The following is a 24,692-nucleotide window of genomic DNA, read 5'->3' on the forward strand; positions in this document are numbered from 1 at the left end:
TTCTGTACCGAAGGGGATACTCACTGCCACTCCTTAGATGTACTATAAAGGAGAAAGCCAAAGAGTTAATGAAAGAGGTGCACGAAGGTTTTTGCGGGGACCACGCTGGGGGGCAAAGCCTGTCAAAAAAGATCCTAAGGCAGGGATATTTCTGGCCAACCATGAATGAAGACTCAATAGAGTTCGTACGAAAATGTGACAAGTGTCAGAGATTCTCTAAAATCCCACGAGCAGCTCCAAATGAGTTAAAACAGATGCAGAGTCCATGGCCCTTCGCAGTTTGGGGAATAGATCTAATCGGATCCTTGCCTACAGGAAAAGGTGGTGTAAAGTACGCAGTGGTTGCCGTCGACTACTTCACCAAATGGGCCGAGGCTGAGCCACTCGCAACCATAACGACCAAGAAAGTGCTTGACTTCGTAGTCAAAAACATCGTTTGTCTCTATGGATTACCAAGAAAGACCGTCTCAGACAATGGCACCCAGTTCGACAGTGATTTATTCACGGGCTTCTGCAAACGGCATGATATTATCAAAAGCTTTTCTTCAGTCGCTCATCCTCAAGCGAATGGGCAAGTCGAAGCAGTTAACAAAACACTGAAGGATACCCTAAAGAAAAGACTTGAAGAAGCTAAGGGAGCGTGGCTAGAGCAGTTGCCTAAAGTCCTTTGCTCGTACAGAACTTCCCACCGAACAGCAACAGGTCATACCCCGTTTTCCTTAGCGTACGGGTATAAAGCCATGTTGCCTGTCGAGTTAGTTCCATCCTCGCACCGTAGATTAACATACGACCAGGACTCTAACAGCCAGCTACTGATGGAATCCCTGGACTCGATTGATGAAAGGTGTGAACAAGCCCAGCTCCAAGTAGCTACATACCAGCAGAAGGTCGCCCAGTATTTCAACTCTAAAGTGCGAGAAAGAAAATTCAATGTTGGAGACCTTGTACTCCGAAGAGTTTTCCTTAACACTCGCGACCAAGCTACTGGAGTACTCGGGCCAAATTGGGAAGGGCCTTACCAGATTGATGCAGTCCTTCACTCAGGCACTTATAAACTTGCCTGCTTAAACGGAGATCTCGTTCCTCGCTATTGGAATGGAGAACACCTGCGCAAGTATTACCAATGAACAATTCTTCTTAAAGAATTGGCTTGTATAAATTTTACTTTTTACAAGTTTCAGAATAGTGTAAGATCTTATTGATCACTCGTACAGACATGTTTAGTCCATTTATTACGAGAAATAAAAGGGACTGTGCTCAGCCAGCCATTTCTTGCCAACTATTGTATTTATTACAAGTATTTGCTCATTACGTGTGTTGTTTTTCTGTATTATAATTCTAATCATATTGCTACGAGCAGTAATGTTCGAACAGGTTCTGGTCAAGGCAAGTGACCACGGACCTAAAGCTCCCCGATCACTTGGGGGGCATACAAGGTACAAGTAAGCAAAGCATATCGTTAAAAGGTATGTAAACACATGAGCAAAATAAGTGAAAGCATGCTAGGGCACTTAGAGTATTTTTCAAAATGTTGATATTTTGTTAAATCAAACCAAAGTGTTATGTTAAGTTCGGTCATGCGAACAAATAGATGTTATAATAATATGCAAATATATTATAATATCAAAGCGAATCCTTTTACACCGCAAGCAGTAACTGCTCGGATGTAATTGTTCAAATAAAAGCAAAAGCTACCCATGCAGCAAACCAAAAAATTATATTGTTTTTACATCACGACCCGTAGGTCGTGTAGTGAAAAAGAAGAAACATAAACAGAAAAGACTAAGGAGCTCAAGGATTTTGAGTAGACGGAGGATCTTGGGGAAGGTTCTGGTCGACAACGCCCACAGCCTCGTTGTCTACCCCGTCCATCCCAGCGGCCAGCAAGATTTCAGGGGAAGCAGGAACCCTTGATCTTTCTTCCTCATCCAACTGAGCAGCGCAGCGAACAAGCTCGACATCTCTTGCATTCTCGGGAAGGTAGTCAAAGTTGGCACCCTGATTATGCTTCTAGAAATCATAGAAGCATCGAAGAGTGGCATTCTTGTACCTTTCCAAGTTGCCGGCATTGGTCTTCTCCAACTCCTCAATCCGGCCCTCCAGAGTTGTGGTCTCCTGCCTTCTCGTGACCAAGTCCACCTCGAGCTGTTGGGCCGTGCGGAAGTTAAAGCAGTTGGACTCCTTAAATTAGTCCCTCTGCTCGCGAACTTTCTCTAGAGACCTCTACTTCTCCTCCAACTCCTTAGCCAGTTTGGCCTTTTCCTCAACCACCACTACCAGCTGTTCAGCATGCTTGGCCTCGGTAGCTTTAAGTTCATCCTCATGTCGTTGATCCAAAGTTTTGGCCTGCTCGGTGACGGCACCCAAGCGAATTCGGCCGGCGGTGAGGGTCAGCATGGCCTGCAGTCAGAATTGAAGTTAGACAAACAATAAACTAAAGAATACATGTTTCCGCAGAGAAAGATGACTTACACTGGTGAACTCGTTCAGGGTGCGGTTCAGGATCGGGTCAACTCCCATCGTCTCTGTAGCAGCCATTGCCTCTCGGCAGTGGTCGTGCTTCGCAATATTGGAAATCCTCTCCTTAACCAGTTTAAAGGTGCGACCAACCATCTCGCCCCCGGTTGAAGCAGGATCAACCTGTTGAGTTTGGTCGGTTGGGGCCGCGGGAGAAGGAGTCGATCCGACCGGAGCAGAAGGAGTCTGCTGCTCGCGGGGAGAAGATGGAGTTGTGGTGGCGGAGGGCCTATCCTCCGAAGGGCCTGTATTTCGAGCCTCCTTCGCCTGAGGCGCTTTGCTGCTTTCCCCGTGGTGTCTCTTGCTAGTTTTCTTCTTACTCCGGGGAGCCGCGGCAGCCTCAGGAGTGCTGTAGATGTCGAACACATTGACGGATTCCATGTTTGAAAAAGAAGAATGAAGTTGAATAGTGAGAAAGCATGAATGACCAAGTACATTACATCAGAAAAAGAAGCAAAGAAGGATTGCAACGTCAAATACCCAAGCTATTATTACTGGTCGCTATCCTATAGACTCTACTAGTCTTATACTCACTCTTTAACATGAAGAAGTCTGGACCTAAATATGGAGCATATTTAAAATTGTCGTCCCCATCGAATAGATGACAGGGAATTGGCAAATTGTCTAAAAGCGAAATAACTGTACCATTATCATCCGATGAATTCTCAGAGAGTTCGACAGGCTCGGTGGCCTTCCTTTTTCCTTTCCCCAAGGGGGCCGAGGGCCTCTCTGCTGGGGGAGTGCCAGCAGGTTCCCTGATCGTGACCCCAGTCGGTCTCCTTCGTGGAGGTAACGATGGAGGTTGCTGCTCGGGTTCCTCCTCGGCAAAGGCACTCCCTGCTGAAGGCACCCTCGAGTCTGGTTAAGGGGTCAAGAGGCCAACCAACCTAAGGTTAACCTCCATAACCAGATGCTTGACCCTCTTTTCTGCGTCAGTCATGCTGGCTAGGAGCACCGATCTCAACTCCATGTCTGGAGTTGGGTTTGGTCGCAGCCATGGGCCTGGAAGACATTAACAGTTTAAGAAAATGTGGAGGGGAACACTAAGTGAAGAAGTAACAGCCAGTAATACGAAAGTTTTACCTCCTTGTGGGAAGGCCAGGTTGTTTGTGATCATGTCAGTTGTGAGGAAGTACTCCTGATAGTACCTCCCCACATTTGAGATGTGGGTGGTGTCAGTCAGGAAGGTGCGCCCGGTTTCCTGATGACAGAAGTGAAAAAACCCCGTGCCTTCTTAGTTGGGGTTGGATTTGAGGTCGAACAGGTAGTTGACCTCATGAGGCGTTTGCACAGGCCATTTCTTGTGGTTGTACAGGATATAGAGTGCAGCGAGCATCCTATATCTGCTTGGGGTTATTTGAAAGGGGGCAACTCCAAAATAGTTGGCCACCCCCTGAAAAAATGAGTGAAGAGGCAAGGTAACCCCTGCCTCGATATGAAACCTCGACCAGGCGCTGAAGGCGCCTCCAGGCAGATTCGCCCTTTGGTCTTTGTTGGGTTTGACTAAGGTCACCCCCGGGATACCGTATTTCCTTATATAATTGGCGATCATTCTGATCATCACTCTGCTCTCAGGAACTAAGTGCCACTCAACATCTGGCTGAATGGCATGTTGGGGTCGGGCATGTCTTTGGATGTTGGGGTCGGGAGCATTTTCATCTCGACCACTGGTCGAGGGAGCAGGCTGATGAGAAGGATCGGAAGTTCTCCTTTTCTGGGCTTTGGTTTTGGTGCGAGCCATATTTTGAGTCAACACAGGGGAAGTGTTTGGATTGGCGCGAGAAAATGGAATTTTGGGTATCAATGACGAGGGTTGTTCTTCGTCCTCGAGCAGTTGAACTAGCAGGTCATCGTCGATAGGTCTTTCTCCTCCCCATGGGTCTTGCATGTAAACTGCAAACAGAGAAAGGAGGAGATAAGACACACAGCCTAGAAGCTTATGTTGAAAGTTGGAATAACGTTGCTCGCATCTACGACTAGCAACATTCTAACTGAAACACTAAGTTTTATGCGAACAGTTTGAAAAATGGATCAAAAAGTGAAAGTAAAAAGTTTTTCTGGAAAAAAGCTTTTTCAACTCCAAAGGGGCAGGAAAAACCCAGTTTTTCAACTACCCTAAAAATCGAATTTTTACTTCGATTTTACGCCCTAAACCTATGGTCCTGACTATCAAACTCATTCCTAACTCCTACAGAGTGAAACTACACTACCCTATCAAGCATCAAACGGTATACATAAAATCCTCACGAATTTTTACCCAAGAACACAAAAAGTTTCAGAACTCAAAAGCAGTATGCATGGCATCTCAAAGGGTTTAAAGTTGAAGAAATTTACCTGGATGAAGGTTGGAGGTTCTGAAATGAAATGACTTTGGGCGTACGAACAAAGGATCCTTAGAACAGCGACGAAAGACCTTCGAAGTTTTGAGCTCTAAGATGGAGTTCTTGAGAGTTCTTGGAAAGAAAATGGCGAGTAAAAAGTTAAAAGGTAAATGTGAGGATTATTTATAGAAGTTGAGATATGTTGAAAAGGGGTAATCATGAGTTACCTTTTTCAAGGCATGGGGGAGTGTAATAGCTGTCCAAAAGGTTACTTGGAAACCGAAAAGGCATGATTGGACGTGATTGGGTCACAGTTTTCGAGAGCGCACCAGAGGCTCTGACAGATTTCGTGAGGCATACGAAAGGTTAGTTTCCTAAGTTTACTTATTGCTGGTCGCAATAAATAAACTTGGGGAAAATGTTTATCCAAAAAACAGATGTTGATGACGTGGCAAGAATTTTCGACACGTGGCAGAGATACTGCTCGCCCATCGACCAGAGATATTTCCGTATGAGAAGTTCAAGTTTTATATACGACCAGCCTGGTCGTATACTCCGTTTATTTATAAATAAATCTGTACAGTTGTAATGATATCCGAGAATATCTCTTCATTATGACCTGAAGATTCTTTTATTAAGGGAAGATATTATTACTTGACTCATGTAACCCTTCTTGAGCCTATAAATACACAAGAAATAGCTCAAGGAGGGGGATCTTTTTTCTTTTTCCGAATTACATTACTATTATCCATCGTTTGTATTGTTCTCTCCTTCTAAGGTCTATGAAACTCAGGATCCCTAGTTCTTTGATCACACCTTTGGAGCTCAATATTAATAATAGTATCAAGTGGACGTAGGTCATTACCAATCACTGGGGCTGAACCACTATAATTCTTTATGTCCTTTATTTCCCATTAGATTGTTTTCCCAAGCTTTGTATTATTATTATTCTGTCGTTTTCTTGACTCCGTGTCGTTGACCAAAACGAAGGTCAACAACATTGGTATGTTTAAAAATAGTTACAATAATATAATGAAAGATAAAATTGTTCAAAAAAGTTAGAAAAGGTAAATTAATTGGTTTATTTTATTATACCCTCCATATCTCTTTTATATAAAAAGTGTGTAGATAATGGAAATTCTTGGTCATAACGGTTTTTTTTAATGTTAATTTTAACGGAATATTCTTATATTTAACATAATATTCTTATATTTCACGGTAGATTGTAAACATCACTTAAACTTAAATAAAATAAATAATAAAAAATTAAAATGGAATATTTTTGAGATATTTTACAATGATAATTATTTAAAAATAATAAATAAAATAAATAAATAATTAAACAAATTAAAATAGGATATTTTTTAGATATTTTACAATGATAATTATTTAAAAATAATAAAATCATACATTTTATAACTTAAATAAAATTTAATTAAACTTAAACTCACTTATTAGAATAATATCATATTAAACATTTAATATAATCTACTGTCAATTAGCAACAAATTACGTTTAAAAAAAATTAGCAAGAAACTTAAATTTAAAATCTACATATAATATTTAATATTACAATAAACATATAATATATAATCTCTTGTTGTCACTCCCAAATTCAAAAACTGGAACAAATATACACTTAAACAAAAATAAATAAATTATTTAATTAAAATAGGATATTTATTTGAAATTTATATGACATTAATTTAAATTTAATAAAAATAATTAATAAATTCTATAAATAAAACTTAGGAAACATGCATTGCACATTACTTGTATCTAGTAAAAGTAAACATCTATGTACACTTTTGGGAAACATTGTAATATAATAAAAAAAATTAGTTTATTATAAATTATTTTAAAAAACAATGAAATATACAATTTATGGAAAATAAATTGTTGACCTGTGAAATTGGCCAACGGTCGTATGTATAGTATACGACTTCTTTTTAATGAAATAAATATAATAAACAACAAAGTACAAATATCTTAAACAAACACACAAAAAATTTATAGTAGTTCACCCATGTTCTAATGAACAGTAATAACCTAATCCACTTAGCTTTTAGTATTAAATCACTCGATAATTACACTGATGAACAAAAGTATTCACTCGTTACTAATTTTCCAAGAGTTTCTCCCAAAATATTTGTTAGATGTCCCTCAATGAAGCCTTGGGTCCTTTATTTATAGTACCCAGGGGCTGTTACATGATCATTAGTACTAGGATCATGGTTTGGTACATGATTATTAGGTAGTGGAGATACATATCCACCTCCCCATGATTATGAGATCGTGGGTCTTCTCGTTGTTTCTCTGGATCGTGGTAGACAATGTACGATTGAAACCTCTGGGAAAATGCTAAGTCTAGATTGGTCTATGAGACTTAGGTGCTAGGCTCGACGACCCTTTAGAGCTTGGATGCTAGGCCCGTTGGTCCTCTGGGTGCTAGGCCTATGATCTTCTGGGTGTTAGGCATGTTGATCGTCTGGGTGATAGGCCTGTTGATCTCATTCTGAACGAGCGTGAGTTTTACCCATTTTCGGGAGTGTAGGGCGACCACCCTATGGAGGATAGGGTGGGCCGACCACCCCTAGGGGTTGGGGCCAGGCCGACCGCCCCTAGGGGTTGGGGTTAGGCCGACCACCCATAGGGTGTTTAGGCCTGGTTGATTTCCCTATAGGTCATGGAACTATCTTTTTTGCTCGTCGGTCTTTTGTCAATACTTTATCATTTTTCCCTGATTTGTGATGCCATGTGCTGCTTTCTCATTTGCCACGTCATCCTTGGATTTTTGAGGGATAACATTTTCCCCCAAGTTTATTGTAATGTGTTCAACTTTACGGTAAACTTGATCTTGGCCCAAGAAACATATCGTAGCAGTACTTTAATAGCAAAGTCCCTATGGACATCACGTAGTACTTTTATCAAATATCGATAATTTGCTCAGCACGAATTTTTTAAGGATAATTGGTAATTCCTAAAAATAACTATATTTTTCAAGAAATTATTTTCTAAAATTCTAGAATACTTTTCAAGGAAATTTGAAGTCCTAAAAATATAATATATTTTTCAAGGAGTTTGAAGTCCTAAAAATACAAAATATTTTTTCAAGGATATTAATTCCTAAAAATACAAAATATTTTTTCAAGGAATTTGAATTCCTAAAAATACCAGATATTTTTCAAGGAATTTGAAATTTTAACCATACCAGATATTTTTCAAGGAAATTTGAATTCCTAAATATATATGGTTAGCCTGAGAGGCTATAAGTAGGGCCTCACTTCTCTCTTCCTTGCTTTGTGAGCCTCACCCATAGGAGTCTCCAAGCTTGATTTCTCCAATTCTTCATCAAACTCAGATCTTTATTTGGGTAAGTACTTTCTCCTAACCCTTACATCATTTAATTTAAATGTGCTTAGATTTAGAATAAATACTTTGAATCTTTGAGGAATTTGTCTGAATCTTCTTGTTTTGTTTTATTTTGATCCAAAATAATTAACTTTTTTGAATCAAGTCTATAATTTCCCTAGAATTTCCTTAGCCTGGACAATTTTCAGGGTTACAAACCCTAGCACGTGTGATTTCAGGGATGTAAAATCCTAGGCCGACCACCTCTTTGAGATCCATTAGCCTAGCGATTTCTAGGATTCCAAACCCTAACATAGGCGATTTCTAGGGATGTCCATTCCATCATGGGCCGACCACCCCTATGGTTTCCATCATGGGCCGAGTACCTCTAGGGCTTCCCTTGAATTTCCCTTGCCTTATGTGATTTCCAGGGATGTCCATTCCCTCATGGGTCGAGCAGTGTTTACCTCATGGACCGACCACCACACCCTTGGGCGACTTCCAAGGATCCAGGGTGGTCGGCCCAAGCATAAGCCGACCACCTGGGACCCTATTTTTTTTTCTTCTCTTACTGATCTCTTTGGGGTCTTCCTTAAACTGTAAAATTTCTTGAAGACTTAAACTTTAGTCCTCTGGCATTTTCTGAGGTTTGCATCCATGGGGTGGTCGGCCTAAGGTGGTAGGTCGACCACCTATGCCCATTCTTTCATGTTTTGTAATCTTAGGGACTCAGTGTGATGCCCCGAATTTCCTAATAAGGGTTAGGACCTTGATTAGGAGGCCGGGAGGGCCATAATTGATTTATTATGTTGTTTAGTGATCATATGCATGTTTATGTGAATTATATTATTATATGATGATAAATGTATGCATATGGGTCTATTTATAATTATAAGGGCATTTTGGCAATTTGGCCCGTTGAGGGCGTAATTGTGTATTTTCGTGCATGTGGGTGAGTTATGAATGGTACCACATTATATGTGGATTTTTTCGAGCCTTTCGACATGAGACGATCATGAAATGCAAGTGTTCGGTCTGGTCATAACGAGATTAAGTTCGAGGCTCGGGGTGAGTTTAATGATTAGAGTATTACCGGGAATTAAAGGGTAATGGGATATGGATTATTGGTATGTGAGAATATTGTGAATAGCGGGAATTGGAGGGTGTTAATTATGATTAACGAAATAGGTGCGAAAGGACGGTTTTGCCCTTGGTGGCTATTAGGGTTTTATTTTAAACCTAAGGGCATTTAGGTCTTTTCACCCTTACAGATTGATATAAGCCATTAAGGCTGTAGAAAGAAGAGGAAAACAGAGTCTCATTTCTCCTTCTCTCCCGATGGTTTTCTCCTCCATTTCTTTTTGAATTTCCAAGCTTCTTTTTGAGGAATCAAGCCAAGGAACCAAGCTGGGATAAGCTAAGGTTATGTTCCACCATTGAAGAGGGTGTGTTGTTGAGATTAAGGTGAGCTTTTAGCCATTAGAACTCTTGGTTTTGCTCTGTTTTCTTAGTTGAGTTCCAGCTGGTTTTTGGGTTGGAAAGCGGGGAATTGATTGGAGTTTTGGCTAGGGTTCTTGGGGTTGTGGTGCCTAGGACATGTGAAGGTGGTATTTGGGTTCATTTGGGACTTAATTTGATGTTTGGAAGATTTTGGTTTGGGTTAGAAATGGTGGAATCGAAGGAAGGATTTTCTGGGCTGTTGCTGGCTGAAGGTAGCGCAACAACGCCCAGTATAGGGCGCTACAGCGCTACTTGCAAAGGAGGCTAGGGCGGTTTGGTTCTGTCTTGAGCGTTGGGGCGCTAGGAGGGCAGCGCTGTAGCGCTACCCTGTTTCTTCAGAACCCTGTTTTGAGTGTTTTTAAGGGTTTTTGGCTCGGGGTTTCAATCCTTAAGGCCTGGGATCGAATCTACTCACTGTGTGGGCCTGTTTCGAGGTCCCGATAGTGGGGTTTAGGTCAAGAACCTATCTTAGTGATTTTCATTAATTGGAGATTGTTTTTTGTTATGACTAGGTGACCGCTAAAGGATTAAGGATCGATCGTTCTCAAGGGTCGTTCTTGTTCTAATTCTCGCTCGAACCAAAGGTAAGAAAACTACACCCTGTGTATATGTGACATGCATGGCTATTCTTGATGCATGTTGGATGTTTAAATGTAATGCACGAGAAACATGTGATTAGGACATGCTATGTATACTGGGTATGATATTATTCAGAGCTTGAGCCTCTGTGTTTATGCATGATCCTAATTGTGCTAGTATTTGTTAAGTAAGCATGTTGAATGCCCTATATTCGGATATTGGATATGTGATATATGTTTGGTGGCATTGCTTACTTGTATATGGCACTGACTAGTCAGGGACACTGACCTAAGAGTCAGAAACGGCATAAGCATCCTGAACGCGGGGCCGAATGAAGATTATATCTAATCAATATCATCGTTGAATGACCCTAAGGCATTAATGCTGGACCGACCCTAAGGTCGATGAATCTTATAAGCGTCTGGCTAGTCTAGGACTAGTTACTCAGAGCCAAGGCCTAGGTGACTGCTTGTCACATGGCTAGGGAACAGAGTTCCATGGTTATGACTCTATGGTCATGAGGAAGGTTATGTTGGTGACTATTCATCATGCACCTATCCTATTTAAGCTAGTGAAAGGATCACTTATTTACTCGGCAAGTTTATGTTGGTGACTATTTCACCAGATACCTATCTTGTTTAAGCTAGTGAAAGGATCACTTATCTATAAGCTCTGGTGACCCTATCGTCACATGACTATTGGAAACGGAACCCACCTTAGTGACTGTACCATTGTCACTCTTCTATTTTGGGCTAAAAGCCCTGAATGAATATTAGGATCATTGGTTGATGTGTTATACTCAACAGTACGTGAACTCATTTCCCTGCTGGAATAGGGCTATATCTGCTAGGCATGTGCCTTATGATTTGATGACATGTTATTACTGTTCATGAGCATATTAAGTTTTCTTGCTGGGCTTCGGCTCACGGGTGCTATGTGGTGCAAGTAAAGGCAAAAGAAATCTAGACCATCCTTGAGCTGGAGAGCTTAGGTGACGATGTGTACATATGCGGCTGCTCGGTCGCCATGGCCGAGGGTTGAAAGAGGAACTAGGGTTAAACCCTGTTTTGTCGCTTAGATCGACCTGTTGTAAATATTTTTCTGTAATAGGCTCTTAAATTATATTTTTGGGATCCCAATGTATACAGTAAACGTTCTAATGAAACGTTACATCTTAACCAAAAATTTTAATCCCTAAATCGCTAATCATACTTAGTTACACGATTTTGGCCAAATGACTCGATTAGCGAGTTTAGCACTGTTTACAAGGCACACTGTAACGGTCCCTGGAGTTTGGGGCGTTGCACTCAGGGTGGTCGGCCCAGGCTTAGTTTCACTAGGTCGACCCCCCCTTTAAGACCTCAATCAATTTTTCCAAATCTAGAGGAGTCCTATGGTGGTCGGCCTTAGCTTAGTCTCACTGGGCCGACCTCCTATATAGACTTTTTCCCTTGATTTCTTCATTTTTGCACCTTAGTTCATGGATATGCCCCCAGCTATTGGCTTCGTTATGTTCACTTACTAACTTTACTCTTTATTTTTCCTTTTTTGCAGATGTCCAGCTCCTCTTCATCAGACAAGTCAAAAGAGAGCGTCCTCCTCAGGAGTTCTTGAAAAGGGTGAAAAGGATTTTCCCTCGCTCCACTTTATATTTGTTCAGTGAGGAAGACTTCTTGAAAAGGTATAGCCCAATGGCGAGAGTAAAACAGACAACTTGACAACCTTCCAAAGATGATCCTCATATTGTCAGGCACATCAGTCAAGGCTCTTCGCCTGGCTTTTCTCAGATCTCTTCTCAGCATGGTACGCCTCGTGACCCTCAAGGCACATCTCAGCGGAATATGTGCGGTCAGCGAGACTCATTGCAACGCCCTTTGCATCGGGATACCAGTCAGGTTCCCCATCACTCTTCTTCTCAGCGAGAACATACCGAGGGCTCTCGTCACCATGCTACTCATCCTTAGGAGCGTTTTATTCATAAGTTCTAGCCTAAGGTGGTTCACCTTCCTTCCAAGAGTAAGACAGTCTCGCTAGCTGCGCAACAGAAGAAGAGACGACAAAAATAATTTCATTCATTAGATTATGGGGTCACCTTGGCTAGTGAAATCATATGGAAACTGGTTGAGAAGCCTCGCCCTGCTGATTACGAGGTTGTGTGGTTCAAGGGGGCTGCTTCTGACATGACAGAAGAAAAGGTAAAGAACTTAAGGAAGACCTTTGACCTCTCTGGCGTGTCTATTACTATCCCATGTCCAAATGACAGAGCTGAGGACCCCCCTTTAGGTATGTGCACTTGGACACGTTCTGCCATCAAATCTGATGCCCTACTTCCTCTTTGTCCATACTTCCAGAGCGTGGCGGATTATTTTGGTCCAACTTTCATTCTGAGCCTAAAGCTGTCTGCCATGAGGTGCTGGACCATAGGCGAATTTTTGGCTCTAGGGATGCGGACATTGCTTTGAAGATGAAGAGATCAACACTCTCTGCAATACCATGGAGCTCAAACAGTAGGACGTGACCGATTTGACTCTCAGGATAAACCACATGGAGGGGAAACTTGTCGATCAGCTCCAATAGTCTGAAGCTGACATGGACCAACTGCGGAAGGATGCTCTTGTCGAGAAGGAGCAAGAGGTCAAGGTTGTCTGAGAAAATGCTCGAGAGGAGTATTTAGGGACATCTTTCTCTTACTTCTACTTGATCTGGAAGTCCAACAAAGATCTGAACTTGGATTTCTTTCCCGAGAAGATGCGAGCGAAGGAGCTTAGGAAATGTCTGGCTCGTGAAGCTGCCGAGGCTCAGGGTGGTCTTTCTAATGATACTCCTCACCCTAGTTAGTCTTCTTTTGGTCTTTTACTCTGTCTTTCCTTTCATGCCATTGGTGGGGCACCTTGTACTTGACAATTCTTACATATGACATTTTATGCCTTTATGCTTTTTTCTTATGACTACTCAATGTATTGATTGAAAATGTTTATTTCCAATGCTTACTAAGTATATCAACTCACAACCCTCATTGGTTCAGGTATCAGTATACTCTGAACACATGTATTTCACATGCCATACTAACATTACTCTTTTATGTTTTCCATGCTAACAACCATAGTAATGTGAGTAGTATGATACTTCACCAAGTACCATGAACAAAACAGGTTAGGTCGACCACCCCATGGGTGATAGGCCGACCACAATTGCCTTTTATGTTTTTGTTTTTTGCACTTTCAGAACATATGTTGAACAAATTTCCTAGAAAAACTTGAGCTTGCTTAGTACTTAAGGTCACGCCCTCATTGCTTGTGTATACCCCAATCATTATGTACTAAATGCCCCCCAAGTGATCATGGGTTTAAAATCATTGGTCACTTGCTACTTGACAATGCCTTGCTTCGAGCATTTAGACACATAGTATTATCCTTTTCACCCAATGATGCAAGCAACAAATGCTTGTCCCTGATTGGAAGTCGGGTGATGGTTTCATACTCAGTAGTAATGATACCTATACACAGAAGCAGATTGTGTAGCAAGTGTTGATCACGATCTACATAATCTCTTATGTACTCGTTATAATGATTGTAGATAGAAGTTTCTAAGTTGGACCAACTAGGTCTAGATGGGCTAATCGAGCCTGTAGCGAGTCTTACATCAACTTATCGATTGGTGCCTCAAGGACCAAATTCGATTATGATTCGATGATGGCGACTGGTCTTCGGACCAGTCTCTTTTTTGATCGTATGGGTCGATGTTTCCTCAAGAACCAGGATTGAATGTGATCAAATAATGGTGACTGGTAGGGGTGAGCATCTAAACTGACAAACCGCGGTGACTGACCGCACAACACCACACTACACCACAAACCGCGGTGTCAAAAGTGTAATGGTTCGGTATGGTTTGTATCTTAGCTAAACCGTGCAGTGCGGTGCGGTGCGCGGTTTGGCGGTGTGAAATTTTGGTTTGCATCGCACCACACCGTATACTTACAAATATGAAGCTGTATCCCTTGATTAGGTGTAGTGAAGCAAGAGGGTTTCTTACATGATGGTAGTTTAGTGGAGTGAAAAGAAGTTTATTATAACTTGTGATGTTTTGAACTTAAGTTCCATGAGGGTTTTGATAAGAAGTTCATGGGAGACTTGTATTTTTATTTTTTTTTAGAACTTAATTGATAACTTGTGATGTTGTTTAGAACTTTTCAAGGATTTGTTTTAAACTAAGGATTTAGTATTTTTTTTAATTTTAAATTTTGTTATGACATATTTTTTAACACACTTACACCGTGGAAAACCACACCGCAAAAAATGGTTTGGTTTGGTCAGTTTGGTGCAACCAAATCACACCGCATGGTGTGTTCTAGCTACTACACCACACTTGTGGCGTGGTGTATTAAAAAGTGTTCAAACTGTCCAAACCACACCATGTACACCCCTAGTGATTGGTCCTCGGGCCAGTCTCTTTTGTTGATCGTATAGGTCGATAAGTTCCTCAAGAACCAAGATCGAACATGATCAAATAAGTTGACGACAAGGTCCTCAGACCAGTCTCTTGTTTGGATCGTATGGGTCGATAGGCTCCTCAAGAACCAAGATTGAAGATGATCCATTAATTTTGTGACAAGGTCCTAGGACCTGTCTCTCGTTTGGATCATATGGGTCGATAGCTCCTCAAGAACCAAGATCAAACATGATCCATAATTTGGCGACAAGGTGCTCGGACCAGTCTCCCGTTTGGATCGTATGGGTCGATAGGCTCCTCAAAAACCAAGATCGAACATGATCCATATTTTTGTTGACAAGGTCCTAGGACCAGTCTCTCGTTTGGATCGTATGGGTCGATAGGCTCCTCAAGAACCAAGATCGAACATGATCCATAATTTGGTGACAAGGACCTAGGAACTGTCTCTTGTTTGGATCATATAGGTCGATAGGCTCCTAAAGAACCAAGATCGAACATGATCCATAATTTGGCGACAAAGTCCTAGGACCTGTCTCTCATTTGGATCGTATGGTTCGATAGGTTCCTCAAGAACTAAGATCGAACATGATCCATTAATTTGGCGACAAGGTCCTAGGACTTGTCTCCTTTTTGGATCGTATGGGTCGATAGGCTCCTCAAGAACCAAGATCGAACATGATCCATAAATTTGGCGACAAGGTCCTCGGACCAGTCTCTTGTTTGGATCGTATGGGTCGATAGGCTCCTCAAGAACCAAGATTGAACAAGATCCAATAATTTGGCAACAAGGTCCTAGGACCTATTTCTCTTTTGGATCGTATGGGTCGATAGGTCCCTTAAGGACCAAAATCGAACATGATCTGATGGGGTTGACAGGTCTAAAGTGACGAGTCCCTCGTTGAAAGAAATTTAAAGCATTAAGTGAAACTTAAGAAATTAAATTCATTAATTCATTGAAGCACAATGGTTGTTATACAAATAATTCGAAAATAATAAATTTGCCTCCTGCTCGGCTATGCTTCTTTCTGCCAAGGATTCGATGGAAACGACATTCAAGGTGTCCGCATCTTTGGCACTGGCAAGCTTGGCTAAGGCATTAGCATTGGAATTCTGCTCCATCGGGACTTGTGTAATCGAATATCTCTTGAACTGTGTCAACAAGTCCTTCAACTTACTCAGGTATTGCACGATCCTAAGTCCCTTGGCTTGATACTCCCCCAGTACTTGGTACACCACTAGCTGGGAATCGCTGAATTTCTCCAGGGACTGTGCATGCACATCCCAAGATAAGCGTAATCCTGCTAATAATGACATGTACTCAGCCTCATTGTTTGAAGCATTAAATCCAAATCTGAGAGTGCAATGGATTCGGTGATTCTTAGGAATGATCGGTATGATTTCTGCACCTAAGTCATGTTCATTGGATGATCCATCAACATATAGCTTCCATATAGGAGTATCTCATTCCTTCTCGGTATCTCCATTCTCCGATTGGTAGGAAGGGATTTCAAGGTTGTTGCCTTCGACTATGAAGTCTACCAATGCTTTTCCTTTTATCGCCATCCTCGAATGATAAGTGATATCAAACTGTCCTAGTTCCACTGCCCACTTGAGCAATCGGCCAAGGCTTCTAGTTTCTAAAGAACTTGTCTCAGTGGTTGATCGGTCAGGACTTGGATCGAGTGAGCTTGGAAGTATGTACGCAACTTTTGAAAGGCGACTACTAAACATTAGGCTAGCTTTTCAAGAGGGGGATACCTAGACTCCGCACCTACTAGCCTTTTTACTAATATAGTGCACAGGGTGTAGTACCTGTTCTCTTCTTTTACCCAAGCTGCACTGATTGCATGCTCAGTGATATCCAAATAGATGAATAGTACTTCATCATATATTGGCTTTGCTAGGACAGGAAGTTGAGTGAGATGCTCCTTCAAGGCTTAGAAAGCTTTCTTGCACTCCTCAGTCCATTGGATCTTCTTGCTGCCCCTCAGTAGGTTAAAGAAGGGGACACACTTGTCTGTTGACTTCGATATGAACCTAATTAGTACAGCTACTCTCCCAGTTAAGCTTTGCACTTCTTTGATTGTAGTAGGTGACTTCATGTCAATCAATGCTCTGATCTTCTCAGGGTTAGCCTCGATTCCACGTGAATTGACTATGTATTCGAGAAACTTACTGTAACCAACTCCAAACGAGCACTTGAGAGGATTTAACTTCATGCTATACTTTCTAAGCATTGCAAAGCATTCCTCCAAGTCTCGAACATGCCCTCAAGATTCTCTGAACTTGACGGACATGTCATCAACGTATACCTCCATATTTTTGTCAATCAAGTCTAGGAACACGCCATTCACTAAACGCTGGTAGGTGGCTCCTGCAATCTTCAAGCTGAATGGCATCACCTTATAACAGTACAATCCCTTGTCTGTCCGGAAGCTGGTATGTTCCTCGTTGGGAGGGTGCATACTTATTTGATTATACCCAGAATACTAATCCATGAATGAGAGTATTTCATGTCCTGCTGTAGCATTGACCAATTGGTCTATTCTGGGTAGTGGGTGTTAGAAAAAAATATATTTGCCTCAATGGAAATTGGTAAGAAAATATAACTCTAGACAAAATATTACAAATAAATAATGATTTATTAAAAGGTGTTACAACTCTATGATTGAAAATACAAATAAACAATAGAAGAAATAGAAGAAGAGAATATAGAAATACAACTCTAAGCAAAAGGATACAAATAAAGTAAAAGTGTTTGAACAAAGGAAATAAAAGGATTACAACTCTTAAACAAAAGTACAATTAAATAGAACAAGAATAATATGAAGAAAAGCAATAGTAGAAAATAAGAACAAGAACAAACAATAAACTCTCACTCACACAATCAAAGTGAAGAGTGTTAGGGATCACCAACTCGAACAAGCTTTGAAACCTTTGTCCAAAAGCTTATTTCCCCCTAACTCAAGCACTAAGGGATTTCTCACTGATTTTGGAAATGCTTTTTGGAATAATCAAGCCTCTAGGTGTTTCTAGCTAAGTGCTCTAATGGATAGAAAAGTTGTGTCTTTCAAGTGAGTAATAGGCTTCTATTTATATAGTTTAGAGACACCCTTTGAATTTCAAATTCCACCAACCCCCATGGCTATTACCAATGATTAATTGGATGTTTATGGAATTAAAATTAAGATTTGGGAGTTATTTGGGATTTTGGAGTCATTCAACAAAGTTGGAAAAAACTGAAAATTTGGTCAGAATTGCACCTGTGGGATTTTGGAGTCGTTCAACAAAGTTGGAGACAGATTTGTATCGGGGTTAAATGTTATGATCGCCTGTGATGTAAAGATCTCCTTTGATCCAGAGACTACTACTTATGCTTAGGTTGTGGACAAGGCCCTTACAGCTGAGGAGGCCAAGGACCAGATTTAGAGAGAGAGCGTTGTTAGGCGCGATGCCAGGAGGACGGTGCCTCCTTTTATTGGATCCAGTTGGGGTAGTGGCTCCAGTGAACAGAGGAGGAAGGCCCCGGATTCTTTTGTTCCTCCTAGCTTGGATAGGAGGGCACAGGGTGCTTTTAGTGGCTGTCAGGGCGGAGGTGACAACTAGAGGAGTTTTCCAGTGTGTCCCCGGTGTAGACGACGACACCAGGGTAAGTGTAGGATCAAGACCTGCTTTGTCTGTGGGAGTGCCAATCATCTGAAGAAGGACTACCCACATGCCAGGAAAGAGGAGCCGAAGCAGGGCGACAGTCTCGCTCTTGCCAGAGTGTTTACTTTGACTCAAACTGAGGCGGAGGCTAGCCCCTTGGTTGTGACAGGTCAGATTTCAAGTGCTGGTTCATCTTTTACTGCGTTGATTAACTCAGGGGCTACCCATTCATTTGTATCTGCTAGAGTAATAGATCGGCTGTGTAGACCTAGTGATTTTTATGTTAGGGGTTTTCAGACTTTGTTGCCAACTGGGGAATTGGTAGTCTCTAGGAGATGGATTAGAGCTTTGCTAGTAGAGATAGATGGTAGGGAGTTGTCTGTTGATCTGGTTGAGCTTGCGATGGATGACTTCGATATGATCCTAGGGATGGATTGGTTATCGAAGTATGGGGCGACGATTGACTGCAAGCGCAGGATGGTGACTTTTGAACTAGAAAGGGAGGTACCCTTTGTGTTTGTGGGAACAGTCAGTCGACCGCGGGTACCTATGATTTCAGCACTGAAGGCTAGAGACCTGATGCAGGGAGGTTGCATAGGATTCCTAGCGAATGTTGTGGATACCTCTAGGGTTATGACGGTTGGACTGGGGGAGACTAGATTGGTATGTGAGTTTCTAGATTTATTTCCAGCAGACCTGCCAGGGTTTCCACCGCAGTGAGAGATTGAGTTTGTCATTGAGTTGGTGCCAGGAGCGGAGCCAGTGTCTAGGACACCTTACAGAATGGCTCTAGCAGAGTTGAAGATTCAGTTGCAAGAGTTACTAGATTTGGGGTTCATCTGACCGAGTTTCTTGCCATGGGGTGCTCCAGTGTTGTTCGTCAAGAAGAAGGATGGATCTCTTAGGATGTGTATTGACTACAGAGAGCTGAATAAGTTGACCATTAAGAACAAGTATCCACTGCCTAGGATCGACGATTTATTTGACCAGCTACAGGGAAAGACAGTGTTTTCCAAGATTGATCTCCGATCAGGTTACCATCAGTTAAGGATCAAAGAATAGGACATACCAAAGACCGTTTTCCGCACGAGGTATGGACATTATGAATTCTTGGTCATGTCCTTTGGATTAACCAATGCCCTAGCAGCTTTTATGGATATGATGAATAGGGTTTTCAAGGACTATCTGGACAAGTTTGTGATTGTGTTCATCGACGACATTCTGGTGTATTCTCAGTCAGAGACAGAGCATGAGCAACATCTACGTTTGGTATTGCAGCGGTTAAGGGAGCATATGTTATATGCTAAGTTCAGCAAGTGCGAGTTCTGGTTACTGCAAGTTACATTTTTGGGCCATATCGTCAGTAAGGAGGGGATTCTGGTTTACCCAAGTAAGATAGAGGCAGTGAGAGATTGGCCTAGACCGAGCAACGTTCCGGAAGTTAGAAGTTTTCTGGGATTGGCAGGATATTATCGGTGGTTTGTTGAGGGGTTTTCCAGGATAGCTACACTGTTGACAGAATTGACAAAGAAGAAGACAAAGTATGTTTGGACAGACAGATGTGAGAACAGTTTCAAGGAGTTAAAGCTGTAACGCCCTGGATAGCCAAGACCGTTACACTGTGTGTTTATAAAGTGCCAGACTTGCTAACCAAGTCAATTAAACAAAATCGTGTTACTAAGACTATAAAGGAACTAGGGTCTAAAATGTTTTTGTCTCAAAAGCCATATTTTCATTAAGAAACATTATCCTTTACACGGGATCCCAAAGAGATACAAGTTTAAAGCTCGTTTACAAAAGTTGTAAGGCTCAGATATGATAACAAGCCATGCTAAGGCAAAATAGTCAGTTAGGTAGTCCCTGTCCCGATCCACTCCTCGACCATGGAGATCGAATAGTTGGCTATGTACATTTCACCTCGAAGCTCTCCATCTCAGGCTTGGTCCAGCTTGCCTTTGCCTTTACCTGCACCACGTAGCACCCGTGAGCCAAGGCCCAGCAAGAAAATACAACAACAAAGCATAAGCAATCAACAGACAAATCCATAACTCACATTGCATCATAAGTTCTCAAACATGTAATCATTCAGCATGACCAAGTATTCAGCATACTAAGCTTATCAATTCAATTCACATATCACAGCACAAATGATAACTAGGGCTAGCGCTCTCAGGCTGCTCCCTCCGTTATCCCACTGACTCCGGCCTGATTAGGCCGAGCTCAGTGAATATTCTTGGCTACCAGTGGCCAAGCCGCGCCCTGTGCACAGATACTATGTACGACACTCTTAGGCCGCTTTACATGACCCATGGCGTAATTCCATCATTGACACGATACAATTCTCGGGAGCACTTAGTCCCATCACAAACATATAATCGGGTGCAGTTTTCTTACCTTTCAATTTACTGGCGTTGATCTCTCGACTCCTTGAGCACGATCCCCCTCGAGCCCTAGCACTCACCTAAACACAACCATAACCAAAGTCATCATCAACCCTCAAGTCCAAAACCCAGCCCTGGGGCCAATCCCGAGCCCCTGGGAAGTCCTAGTTCCACCAAACAAGGTGGTGGAAACAAACCCCAAACCTTAGGTCAAAAACCCTTGCAAACAACCCTAAAATCCCCTTCAGAAGGCAGAGTAGCGCTACAGTACTCTTGGGAGGGCGCTGCACTACAAACAGAAGCCAAAATCCCCTCAGCATCATGGCCTAGCCCTACAGCGCCCAAAGGCTAGCGTTGTAGCGCTAGTCACAGACAGCCCAGCGCCAATTTTCCTCTTCTGCGATTTTCTCGAACCAACTCGAACCAAAACTTTTCCAACTCTTTTCCAAACTCAAAAACAACCTCATGACCATACTCCACTCATCCCAAGCACCCCAAACATCTAGAACTCAAGCACATGCATCCACAAACTCAGAATTCACCATAGCCACTCCTAAGCTCTAAAACTCAGTAAAAACCAGCTGAACAACAAAGTTAGAGTTTAGGCTTTATACCTTTGATAGAATTTCGACCACAAGCTGTCTCTAAACCCTCTTGGCTTGCTTCTCCTCAGCCTTAGGCCTGAATTCCCTAAGGTTCCATCCAATTCAACTTAAGCACCATAGCTCAAAAACCAGAAATAGAAATTGAAGAACTCTAGTGTCTTACCTCAAGTGCTGATGAATCCTTGCTTAACCTCTGCCAATTTCTCAATCTTAGACTAGGATCCTTGATGCTTAATTATCCCAACTCTCCTCTGAACGTTACTCCAGAAATCCTCAAGAAACAGGTGAAGGAAATGTAAACCGACTGAGAGAAACTCTCTCTGTTTTTCTCTCTTTCTTTTCCCTTCCTTTTCCTTCCTTTTTAGACTTCTATAATATTCTACAAATCCCACTAACATAAAGCCTCAGTAATACCCATCCTTAAAAGCCAAAATGACCTTAACGCCCTCCCTATTAAGTCTAAACCCTTTAATCCACTTAAGGGCATTTTAGTCATTTTACCCAATTCTCGCTAATTCCTCGAATGTCTCTAATATTTCCCGCTTAATTCCCGATACCTAATTAACCACCAATAATATTCCTGAATGTCGAAATAGACTCCAGTATATTCGCTAAATTCCCATTTATACCCCTGGGCTCACCCCGAGCCGGGTATAAATCCCCTCCATGACTTTTCTGCTACTTTGCTCACTAGGATCGTCTCGAGTCACAGATCACAGATATATCCACATAATAATGTGGTCTCGACAATTATCACATATATCAATACAGTCATGCCCATAATGGCCAAAATTACGATTATGCCATTCTAACCTAATCAGGGCCTATATGCATACTAACACACATAGTCATGCATCTCAAATACTCAAGTAATCATATAACATGCTTTAAATCATAATCATGCATCTTAATCATTAAAACCACACATAATCCCCATTATGCCCTCCAGGCACACTAATCAAGGCCCTTAAGCCTTATTAGTGAATTTGGGTCGTTACAAAAGCGGAGACTAATCACCGCACCAGTGTTGAGTTTGCCGACAGATAATGAGAAGTTTGTGGTTTACTATGACGCTTCCAGACAGGGTTTAGGGTGTGTGGTGATGCAAGCTGGTAAGGTGATAGCCTATGCATCGAAACAGTTAAAGGAGTATGAGCAGAGATATCCCACGCATGATCTGGAATTGGCAGCGGTGGTATTCACACTTAAGATTTGGAGACATTATTTATATGGTGAGAAGTGCGAGATATACATCGATCATAAGAGTTTGAAATACTTCTTTACTCAGAAAGATCTGAATATGCGCCAGAGACGGTGGCTGGAGTTGGTTAAGGATTATGATTGTGACATCCTATACCATCCAGGGAAGGCTAATGTAGTGGCTGATGCATTGAGTCGGAAAGGCCCGGGACAGTTGTTCAGCTCAAGACAGATATCTGATAAGCTAGCTAAGGAGATGACTAGAGTGGGTATAGAATTGGTGGTTGGTCAATTAGCTAACATCACTCTTCAGTCTACACTTCTTGAGAGGATTAAGGAGGCGAAGGGGAAGGATTCCCAGTTGAGAGGTTATAGAGAGAATGTCTTAGTCGGAGCGGCTAAGGACTTCTCTATCTCGGATATGGGGATTACTGAAGTATAAGGGTCGCATCTGTGTTCCGATGGATTCAGATATCTGGTGAGAGATCTTGGATGAATCGCATACCACTCCCTATTCCTTACATCTAGGTATGATGAAGATGTACCAAGATCTGAGAGCTTTGTATTGGTGGTCGGGCATGAAGAGGGATGTGGTGGATTATGTGGCCAAGTGCTTAACTTGTTAGCAGGTTAAGGATGAACACCAGAGGCCAGCGAGGTTACTGCAGCCTCTAGGGATTCCAGAGTGGAAGTGGGAAGATATTACCATGGACTTCGTGGTTGGCTTGCCGAAGACCGTGGGACAGCATGACTCGGTGTGGGTGATTGTGGATAGATATACCAAGTCCGCCCACTTTTTACCTGTCAGGATGACTTATACTGTGGAGCAGTATGCTGAATTATATGTGAAGGAAATTGTTCAACTTCATGGGGCTCCAAGGTCGATAGTATCCAACAGGGACCCCACCTTTACTTCCAAGTTTTGGGAGAGTCTGCAGAAGGCTATGGGCACGCAGTTACGGTTTAGTACCGCTTATCATCCTCAAACAGATGGACAGTCTGAGAGGACGATTTAGATACTAGAAGACATGCTACGAGCCTGTGTGCTAGATTTTGGGGGATCTTGGAGTAAGTATCTCCCTTTGATTGAATTATCATACAACAACAGTTATCAGGGAACTATCGGAGTGGCTCCGTATGAGATGCTTTATGGGAGGAAGTGCAGGTCACCTATCCATTGGGATAAGACGGGTGAGAGGAGTTATTTGGGTCCTAAAATGGTTCAAAGGACCAATGAGGCGATTGAGAAGATTAGAGCTTGAATGCTCGCCTCCTAGAGTCGCCAGAAGAGTTACTCGGATCTGAAACGCAGGAGCGTATAATTTTAGGTCGGTGACCATGTGTTCCTTAGGGTTCCACCTTTGAGAGGAGTGAAACGGTTTGGTGTTTGGGGCAAGCTGAGCCCTAGGTTTGTTGGCCCCTTCGAGATTCTGGAATGGGTTGGGGAGGTAGCTTACAGATTGGCAATGCCTCCAGCCTTATCAGGGGTTCATGATGTATTTCACGTATCCATGCTCCGGAAGTATGTATCAGATTCGACGCATGTACTGAGTTATGAGAATTTGGAGTTGGACCGGGATTTTTCATATGAGGAAAAGACAGTTCAGATTCTTGATCAGAAGGATAAAGTTTTGCAGAGCAAGACCATCGCCTTGGTGAAAGTGCTGTGGAGGAACAACAAAGTTAAGGAGGCAACATGGGAACTTGAATCAGATATGTGGGAGCGGTAGCCTGAATTGTTCAGGTAATTTCGAGGATGAAATTTCTGTAAGAAGGGGATAGTTGTAGCGACCCAAATTTGCTAATAAGGCTTAGGGCCTTGATTAGCATGCTTGGAGGGCAATAATTGTTATATTGAATTAATATGTGAATTTAATGAATATGTGATTAGAAATGCATGTTTAGGTAAATTAAATATGCATGTGGGCCCCATTTGGTTGTTAGGGGCATATTTGTAATTTTAGCCCGTTGAGGGCATAAATGTAATACTTGTATATGTTGTGATTGATACCACGTGTGAGTGGTGATATAATTGTGATGCACGTTCCGAGGAGGTCCTAAGGAGCTGTTTTGCTAAAAGTCACAATGGGGTTAAATACCCGGATCGGGAGGAGCCTAGGGGTATTTTGGGAATATTATAA

Source organism: Humulus lupulus, chromosome 6 (assembly GCF_963169125.1).
Source record: "Humulus lupulus chromosome 6, drHumLupu1.1, whole genome shotgun sequence".
Classification (NCBI taxonomy): domain Eukaryota; kingdom Viridiplantae; phylum Streptophyta; class Magnoliopsida; order Rosales; family Cannabaceae; genus Humulus; species Humulus lupulus.